An 8,987-nucleotide genomic window follows, 5' to 3' on the forward strand; every position below is an offset into this window, starting at 1 on the left:
ATTTCAAACTTCAAGTCCTAAAGCTTGTCATGTATGCGAAAATATAAGTATCCTATACTATTACCAGCACCTTGGATTAACAGTAAAATGTCTAAAATATAACTTGGTCTTATTAAAGCCATTGGGGGGGAGGAGTTTGCTATATTTGATCTGATCACAGTACTAGAGCAACTGATTTAATTCTGGTCTCTAGGCAGGTTCACTCATCCTTTTCACAACTTAACTGAGGTAATGTGTCAGATGAAAACACTGACAGGACATTTTAATTATCATGTTTACAAGGAATATAATTTTTCTCTGGACTTTTCCACAACCAAAAGCAAAAAAGATAGTTTCCCTTTCCTTATGTAAATTCACCTTTAAAAAAAATCTAAACTTAAACTGACCCGACAATTTCTTTTTATTGTTTGAGAGAATTTAACAGAACAGAAATTGCTGAACAGTAAATGGTTCAGTTAGAAGAATATTTAGAAAAAAAAAAAAACAATGTCTGCATTAACAGTAGTAATCAATAATCTGAGTTGGCATACGTAAACTTTTCGGAAACAAGTTACTAATTTAAACAGACTAGCCAGAGTTTTGTGATGTCTTACTAGCATTTTTCCTGCTATGTTAAAATCTTTATTTCTTTCTGGTTCTTTCTGGTATTTCTTTCTGGAAACCTAAAAGAGTGAGTCTTTGCTGACATGTCTAGCAAACTGTCGACCCAAACTTTCTTTCTTGGAAGACAGTGGGAATTTTGTTGTTTTCTCCTATGCAAGAACAACCAAGTCTTAATGTGTCAGCATTCAGAAAGAAAGCAACTTTGCTTGGACTGCCACATTATTAGCAGCTTAAGCAATAATAATCTCTTGAAATAGGGAATTCAGACCTGAATTAGCTCCATAGGAGATCTAGCCTCACTATAGAACTTTTTTTTCAGGTTCAGGCACAAATTCAGAAATGCTGGCACAGGGAGATAGAAATTGTAAAGTCTCCCTTGACCAAACCATGTGCATTTGTAGTAGAACTCAAAGGAATTTCATTAGTTAAAGCACCAAAAAAAAAAAAAGGTTCAGAAAGATTTTTTTGCATATCCTTTACTTCTAACCTTTCTCATACCTTTTCTCTAGTAAGAGTTTTAACGGTTCTGTCCAGTAGTGTCTACTCCTGTTCACCTTTACATTGGTAATGAATCGGACTCCCTTTTGAGGCATATCTATTAGAGACCATCAGATCTACCTGCCCATATACAGACACTTACTAGACCAACACCATATTTCAAATACTTTCAACTGTGCAGTATCAATAAACAATTAAAAGTGATGGTACTGTACAGAAAAATATGAACAAAAACATCTCACTTGCTTACAAATTTGAAAGTAGAATAACTGCCGTGTTCTTGCAATTACAGCAATAGTGTACATAAAAAGCCATTAATAACCACTAAGCATTAGTAGCCACTTTTTACATTTAAAACATCCTACAATGCTACAGTAACAACTGATACAACTAAGTATTGAAGAACTTTATCAATGCTTTCTTGATACAAATTAAAACAAGATTATTTTTACATTGCTGATTTTAAAAAGGAATACACTTCTCTGAAAAGAAATAGATCCAGTAAGCCCTCCAATCTTTTCATGGTGTATTCTAACACAGCACCTTTTTTTTCCTCTTATCATCTTATTTTTACACCTGATCAAAACAAGAAAATACCACAAAATTATTACATTCAGATTTTAATGAATGACAAGTAATTCTCAAATCTTCTTTGACCAAAATGGTTTCTACCTTCATTTGAGCTGGGAAACAAAGACGGAAAAAAATTAATATGCTTCATAAAAGCAGGCTTCATAAAAGAATATCAAAAAAACCCAAACAGAAAAGAACCTCTAACTTTCCAGAAGTCTTAATATGCTACCATAACATCATGAAAATAGGAAAAAGGAAAGAATGGGTACCTTTTTAAGTTCAACGTCTGCCCTTAAAGGGAGCTAAACATTCTGTTCTTCAGAGCTCAGTGTTCTTCTCTGAGGAAGCACTCAACATATCAGCATGTTATTCTGGGGGTGGCAGAATACAGTATTAAGCTGTAAGAAGTTCACATTAGATAATCTCTGCTTTGAAGGCAAATCGCGATAGCACAGTCTAATAGTCCAGTCCCACAAGGTGCTTAGTATCTTATACTCCTATTGACAAACTCTCCACCTCGACTCCAAACGAAGAAAACGGTATGATTCAGCAGAGGACACAGAACAGAATCAGGATTTTCACCATTACAGACAAACATAAAAGATCTTGACTGATATTCATGTCAAAGGTTTCAGGCTGTATGAAACCTCTGAATGAGAATGATATACGAGAGTAAAGATGAGGAGCTTCCGCACCTTGAAGAAAACCTGCAAAATTCATCTCAAAAGGTGAATTATATTCTGGTCTAGGAGCTAGACAGAAGAATGAATGATGGGAACAACAGACATGAAAAAAAGAAAACAAAAATTATAGGAGCAAAGGACTTGCTTTGAGCCTGGAAAAGGGAATCAAGCCATTGGTGTTGACAGGAGAGCAGGCAATAGGTAATGGCCATCACATTCGACTAAGGGAAAGAGGACTGCAGGAGCAAACTGGGTTTCATGGGAGTATTGTGATTGAGAAGAATGGCGATAGCTGGTGAAATCTGTGTACAGATAATTATTTCAGGAAGAGTTACACTGCGTTACAGTACTCAGTTGAACACACTTTGAATTACTGCTGCAATGCAGTAATGTGCTCTTTGGCAGAAATAAGAATATGCACCATAGTCTCCTTGCCTAGTCAAGCCCATTTTTATGCATCTATCTGTTGGAGCAGCCATTAAGCTGCTCCTCAGCACAAACTGCATGATCCAGCATTTTGCCCCAGATGGTCTAATATAGCCTGTTAGAAATAAATGTAGATTCAAGAGGTACCTAACTTGATCATGATGAAAGATAACTATACTCTGTACAAACAAAACTTACATTTCTCTGTATTCTTCAATGATGTTACCTGAGACATGCTAATTGGCACATACACACTACATTAAATTGTAAAAAGTGACAGTTCTTTGGGCTACAGGTGACTTCAAAGTATTAGAAAATGTGAATATTTTTGATTCTGGCATCTCTATCCATCTCACATATAAAGTGCTTAGATTATAGCAAAACTATTTAAAGGCACAAGATCAAATTCAGACAGCTGCAAGTACAGGCAGTTATGCAGACTTCGGTGACACAGCATCTGTTTACTACAGCTGGGAAATTTGTTCCCAGTTCCTACAAAATATTCTTCCTGGTTCTATCTTACATCAAGAACCTTCACAGTCTCAAATGCAGACAATTTCTCTGTCATATTAGTCCCCCTAAATTCTAGTTACTGGTGAATACTTTCTACAATTATAAGATGAATAATATAGTTTGGCAAGAAAAATAACATTCCTTTCTCAGAATCATACAATGTAACTAAAATTGAATTTAACTGTGATTTAAAATCACTGGCTGAACAGAAATAGAAAGAGTGTTACAACCTAGAGTTCTTGAAAGTTATTTTTTTTTCATTGTATGTAGTATCTACAGACTTTACTGGTCATGGAATATCTTCTCACCAACTTCTATGGATTTCTCAGTATTTTCTTCTCACAGGTCAACTTTACTAAAATACTTTACAGATTTACATGGTGTGCTTACTGAAATTTCCTATTCAGACATCGCAAACTTATCACTTGCTCTGCAGTCTTTTCTTATAGATAGTTTAGTGAAGGATTAACTTCAGTAGTTATCACTCTTCTAGCTCAGGCTGAGTGAAGTAATACTAGCAGTTCAGAATACACTTGACTGTGGATTGGTCTAGCTCAAGAGGCATAGCTGCTGGCAGCTCGAGACAGAATCTCCATTTTCTTATTAACCAGATAAGCCACACCACAACTAGGATTTTACCATAAGAGCTTATCATCTTCTGGATTGGGAGAGGATATAAAAGTATATTTAAGTACTTCAGAGGAAATACTGAAAAGTTATTTAAGTCACAAAATTAAGCATTGAAAGCCAAATATTACCAGACATATAGTTGCCCTGAGACCTTAACTCTCTGCCCTCTGTGCATCTGAACAGGTCAAAGGAAAAAAAAAAAAAAAAAAAAAAATCAAGGTGTCCTTGGGAAAAATTCAGGTGATTACATCTGTATCTGTCTTTATATGTAACTAAAAAACCTGAATTAATCACAGATAGGCTAGCAGAAATTTTGCATATCCTCAACTCTGATTATTTAAATTCATGACATAATCCATTCTAATTTCCCACTCTATCTCCATTTTGTCATAAGAAAAGCTTCATGAATCATTAGCACTGCAGTATACATTTCTGACACTTGAAATACAAAAATAATTCCACTTGCCAGCTACAAAAGTCCATTTTTCCAAAGTGGGAAATGGACTATTGGCACCACAAAGTAGATTCAAAGCCTTGTTGTAGACATCCTTACACAACCTTGCTCTTTTCTTTTTCCCATGACAGAAAAAAAATAAATCCCTAATCTCAGAGTGAAAAATAAGACCCATATTTCAATGCAGGCTTCTGGGAAGTTCAGCCCAATTATTGCCATTTCCTTAAGCAATTGCTTGACAGTTACCATATTTCTTTGGCAATGCCATGTGTGTTAGGTTTTGCGCATCCAGCCCACTAGAATACTAGTGTTCCATTACTATCTGTGACATTTTTTCCTAAATTCTTTGAGAACGTTTCCTGAGTAATGGCAAGCTCACTTTTAATTAAATTTCAGGGAAGAAGGGACTTGCTGAAGTTCCAGGATGCCACCTGCTGAAATGTAAAAGTTCTTCTGCAAACAATTAAGAATTCAGAGATCTTTAAGAAGCCACAAGGAAAAGCTACTACTGGTAAAAAATTCATGGGATTGTGGCATAATTATTAAAAGATCAAAGCCAGAAAAAAAGAGAAAGGAAAGAACTGTAAGAAATATATTTAAATACTGAAATTTAAGATACAGATTATTGAAATTTAAATCTCACTTTTCCTAGTGATGTTATTTACATGAAAATACATACTCAGAAGCTAAGCTCCAATTCAATTATCTTTGTCATCTCTTATAGATAAGATTGATGACACTAAATCCCAGTATCTTAGTTTGTGTTTACCATTTTTTATGATTCATTGCCATGTTGACTCATGCAGTTTGTGAGCTAACGACCCAAAATCGTTCTTCCAAAGTCAAGAGATTGGTTGTCTTCTGGAGCAAGAATATTATTCCTTGGTATGAGAGAAAGTCAGTGCCATGGCTAGTAGCTAGGGAAGTGGGTGCATATCTCTGAATAACCTACTTTTTTCTTTTCCAATAAATCCAGCACTTTAAAAATTTCATGCACACAGGCTGATGCAATATACAGCAAAGAAAAAAGAGCTGACAGAGTTGTTCAAACTATACGGTCCTCATCTGCACTACTACTTTTTCACTTGCTGGCCTGTAAGAAAAAAAAAAAACTGTAAGAATGACAAGGCACTAAAGGTCAACATGAATCAGCTTATACTGCAAAAGTTGCTTCAGGATGCCTTAGCAGTTTCACTTATTTAATTTCAATATTGGTGTCACATCTGAACAGCTATGAAATAGCTTGTTTTTCCATCCATAGATCATAATCAATGGGATTTTTTGTTCTTGAACCTGAAGTGCAGAACTGAGCCCAAGAGAGTGTTGTATGCAGATGAAATTCAAAATTGGGCCCTAAAAAGAAAAATGTTATCTTAATGGGTTCTAAGTGTAAATCATAATCTTGTCTACTAGTCAAGTACAAAATTAAGCAATCATTACTTGAGCATTTTTTAAAAGTTCCCTTTTAATGGGGTATTGATAATGTATATCTGGAAAATACACTACTAAATAAAAAAAAATTTTAGGGTGTTGTCACCATTTTTTATTAAATGGAGAAAACTGTCTGGATAATACATCCAGCACACATGTATGTGCTATCAAAAAGATCAAAGAAATCTTTAATTTCCTTGGAGGGGGAAGCAGAGATTTGAAGAAATCTACATCCATATCCTATAGTAAATACAGTGATATATTCACAGTGACATGCTATTTAAAAATAATTAGGCTTCTCTTAGAAATCAATACTATGACAGTGGGCTTGCTACATAGCAATACCACTCAGACAAAATAAAATGGCTGATAAGGACGAGATCTTGAGTACAGCATCTTTTACAAATAAAGTGAGATTTATTGGAAAGGAAGAAATCATTTTTCAGCCTCTCATTTAGCAGGTCAGTGAGACAGCACGGGCATATTTCTACAATCTCGTCTACCTGCACAGCAAAAACAAAGCATTGCAAAGAAATTCTAAATTTCACTGCAGGACTTCTGGTTCATTCTAGCACTAGCAAAATATGAACAAAAAATACCAAAAGTGGACATAGGAAAAGAGAATTATTAAGGAAATTGAAGATCGGTCACTGGAAGAAGCCTGTAGACAGGAACCTATGCTGTCGCTCTGTGGATACGCTGCAGTACGTGGAGGGCTGCGATCACTAAAATTTGGGGCAGAAAACAAACCCAGGTTGAGGCAAGGTCCTCATTAACATCCCACCCAAACATGGCTGACGCGGGGGTGCCCCGGCCCCGGGCCCGCCGGCGCGGGATGCCGGAGGACCAGCGGCGGGCGACGCCGGCGCCTCCCGCCGCCTCAGGGCTCTGCCCACCGCCTGCCTCCATCCTCCCCTGCCCCCAGGGCTCCCCCAGAGCCGCGGCTGCTCCTGCCCGTCCTCAGCATCGCGCCCGGCTGCCGCGGGCGAGGCAGGCGGCGGCTGCACCCTCCTGCCCCCGCGGCGACGACCGCCCAAGCCGGGGCACCGCCACGGACACAGACGTACCTCGAGGCTCACCGCGTCCCTCCGCGGCCCCGCACGCAGGGCTGAGGCGTTTCACGCGACACGCGGGGGCTCACGGAGCTCTCTGTCATTCATGCGAGGAAAAAGGAAGCAAATTCCCCGCCAAAAGATAAAAAATAAAGGCGCACGCAGACAGCCCCACAGCACCGCTGAAGGAAAGCGCATGGGCGGCCCTGCCCGCCGGCCACGCTATTGTCTCCGGCGGCGGTAGCTCTGCCCCCGCCGGCGAGGGGTCTGCAGCCCCCCCGCCCCCGCCCCCGCACTACCCCGCACCGCGCCGAGAGCCGCCCCCAGCCCCTTCCCGCCCGGCGGCCCCGCCGCCGCCGCCGCCTCACCTCTGCGCGGGCACCAGGCTCGGGGCTGCGCGGCGCTCACAGAGGGCGAGGCGGCGTCGGCAGGCGGCACATGTGCCCACCCTCTCTGCGGCGGCTGTTTAAAGACAGACATAAGAGCGGCGGGGGCAGGGCAGCGCCGGGCCGGGGCAGCCGCACCTCCTGACGCAGGGAGGAGCGCGCCCCCCGCCCCCTCCCCGTCGCCGCCTGCCGCCGCCGCAGCGCGGGCGCCGGCGCTTGGCGGAGCGCGAAGGCGGGCGGAGGCCGCTGCCCACCCGCCCGCGGGCCCCGCCGCCCGCCCCGCCGCGGCCTGGCCGTGTGGGGCGGAGGGGAAGGCAGTCCCCGGCGGGCGTGCCGCCAGCAGCATGAGGCTTTTTCCCCCCAAAAAAGAGTGGAAGCAAGGAGTGTGGGCCCGAGGGGGCGATGGGGGGGCCGGGCGCGGGTGGGGGTACACCCGCATGGCCAGGGCCACCAGGCCACCGGGATGGGAGGCGGGGAGAGCGGCCGGTGACGCTGCGAGGCCGCAGGGATTAAGCGGAGATGCTGGGAGACCTGGAGGGGCCGCGAGGAGGCTCCCGCCAAGGCCCTGGTGATGCTGCGCAAGCCTTGCTGCCCACTCTCAGGCTGCCGCCGCAAACAGCGCAGACATGAAATGGGCATATCTCCTTCTGTCCCCCCTTAAACTTGCTGTCATAAAATCTGACCTGTGGTCTTCTGCTAGCTTTTTTGTTTGCTTGTGTCCTTTAAGAAGCAGGTAGATTCTGGCTGGAAAGGAAAGGTCATCGTAAAGACTGAAAAGCCATTCGAAGGCATGGTAGTCTGACCAGAAAAGCATATTTACTCTGTTGAAGATAGGTAGGATAAAATGGAGAATGAACTTTTTTTGAAGTTCAGTCTGTGAAGGATTACTGCGACAGCTTCAGTCTTAACACAGGTGAAATAAAAACATATGACTTTCTTGCACTGCATGAATCAATGAGAGATTTTTCTTCAAAGATTGATAAAATTAATCTCCCTAGCTGATTTGCATTTCCTTCATATTTCAGAGAGCAATGTTTTACTGAGAAAGCTGGGGTGCAAACCTACGTTCATATTTTTACTTCATTATCAAAAATAATTTGTCATAGTATTGTGTATTTCTCATTATTGTTGCTAGTATTCTTGAGTAATGATTTCCACTATATGTTAAGTGTTATTTCTAAAAAGTTATGTAAACAATAGATTTTACGTCTAGTTCTCGAATGTTATTTGAAAATCAGTAAAAATGAACAAGACATCTAAAAATATGGAGTTTGCCTCATGTCTTGCATTTTAGTTTGTTTCTGTGAACTAAGCTTTTATGTACTAAGTACAAAGGAAAAGTAGAATTTACTTTATTCTATTGCCATATCATGAGTTATATTTTTATTACTAAATTAACTAATAAAGATAATGTTATTACGTGACTGTGTAGTTAACTGAGAGAGAAAGAGGTCATTTCTACATCCTTTTGTACAGTTAATGATGAGCTTAGATCTGTAATCATGTCCCCAATAATATTATGCTGCTAATTTTACCATGAGAAAATTATAATTCAGTTTTTAATGTCCACCAGCATATGATCGGATATTTACGCTTTTCTGCAGCAATTACAGTTCCTCAAATACCAATATTGTAAAAGAAGCAGTTCAAAAAATCACCTTGGTAAGCATTCAGTAGCGTTATTTTACTCTCCTTCAGACTTTCTACAAACTAGCAATCTCCATTCTGAATAGATGGA

At 40.8% G+C, this 8,987-nt stretch overlaps 1 protein-coding gene across 7 annotated transcripts in view; it reads right to left on the bottom strand.

The window, feature by feature from the left end:
• Nucleotides 1-7,503, bottom strand: part of SLC6A15 (solute carrier family 6 member 15) — a 41,527-nt gene extending 34,024 nt beyond the window's left edge. The window contains exons 1-3 of one of the 7 annotated variants that reach the window (XM_064509805.1): nucleotides 7,232-7,503; nucleotides 5,333-5,473; nucleotides 1,944-2,045 (exon numbers count right to left, since the gene is read on the bottom strand). The gene's annotated coding sequence lies outside the window, so the exon portion shown is untranslated. The other 6 variants (XM_064509815.1, XM_026097110.2, XM_064509809.1 and 3 more) reach the window with 6 other exon arrangements.
• Between the last annotated feature and the right edge of the window lie 1,484 nt (nucleotides 7,504-8,987).

This window comes from Dromaius novaehollandiae, chromosome 1 (genome assembly GCF_036370855.1).
Source record: "Dromaius novaehollandiae isolate bDroNov1 chromosome 1, bDroNov1.hap1, whole genome shotgun sequence".
Taxonomy (NCBI): domain Eukaryota; kingdom Metazoa; phylum Chordata; class Aves; order Casuariiformes; family Dromaiidae; genus Dromaius; species Dromaius novaehollandiae.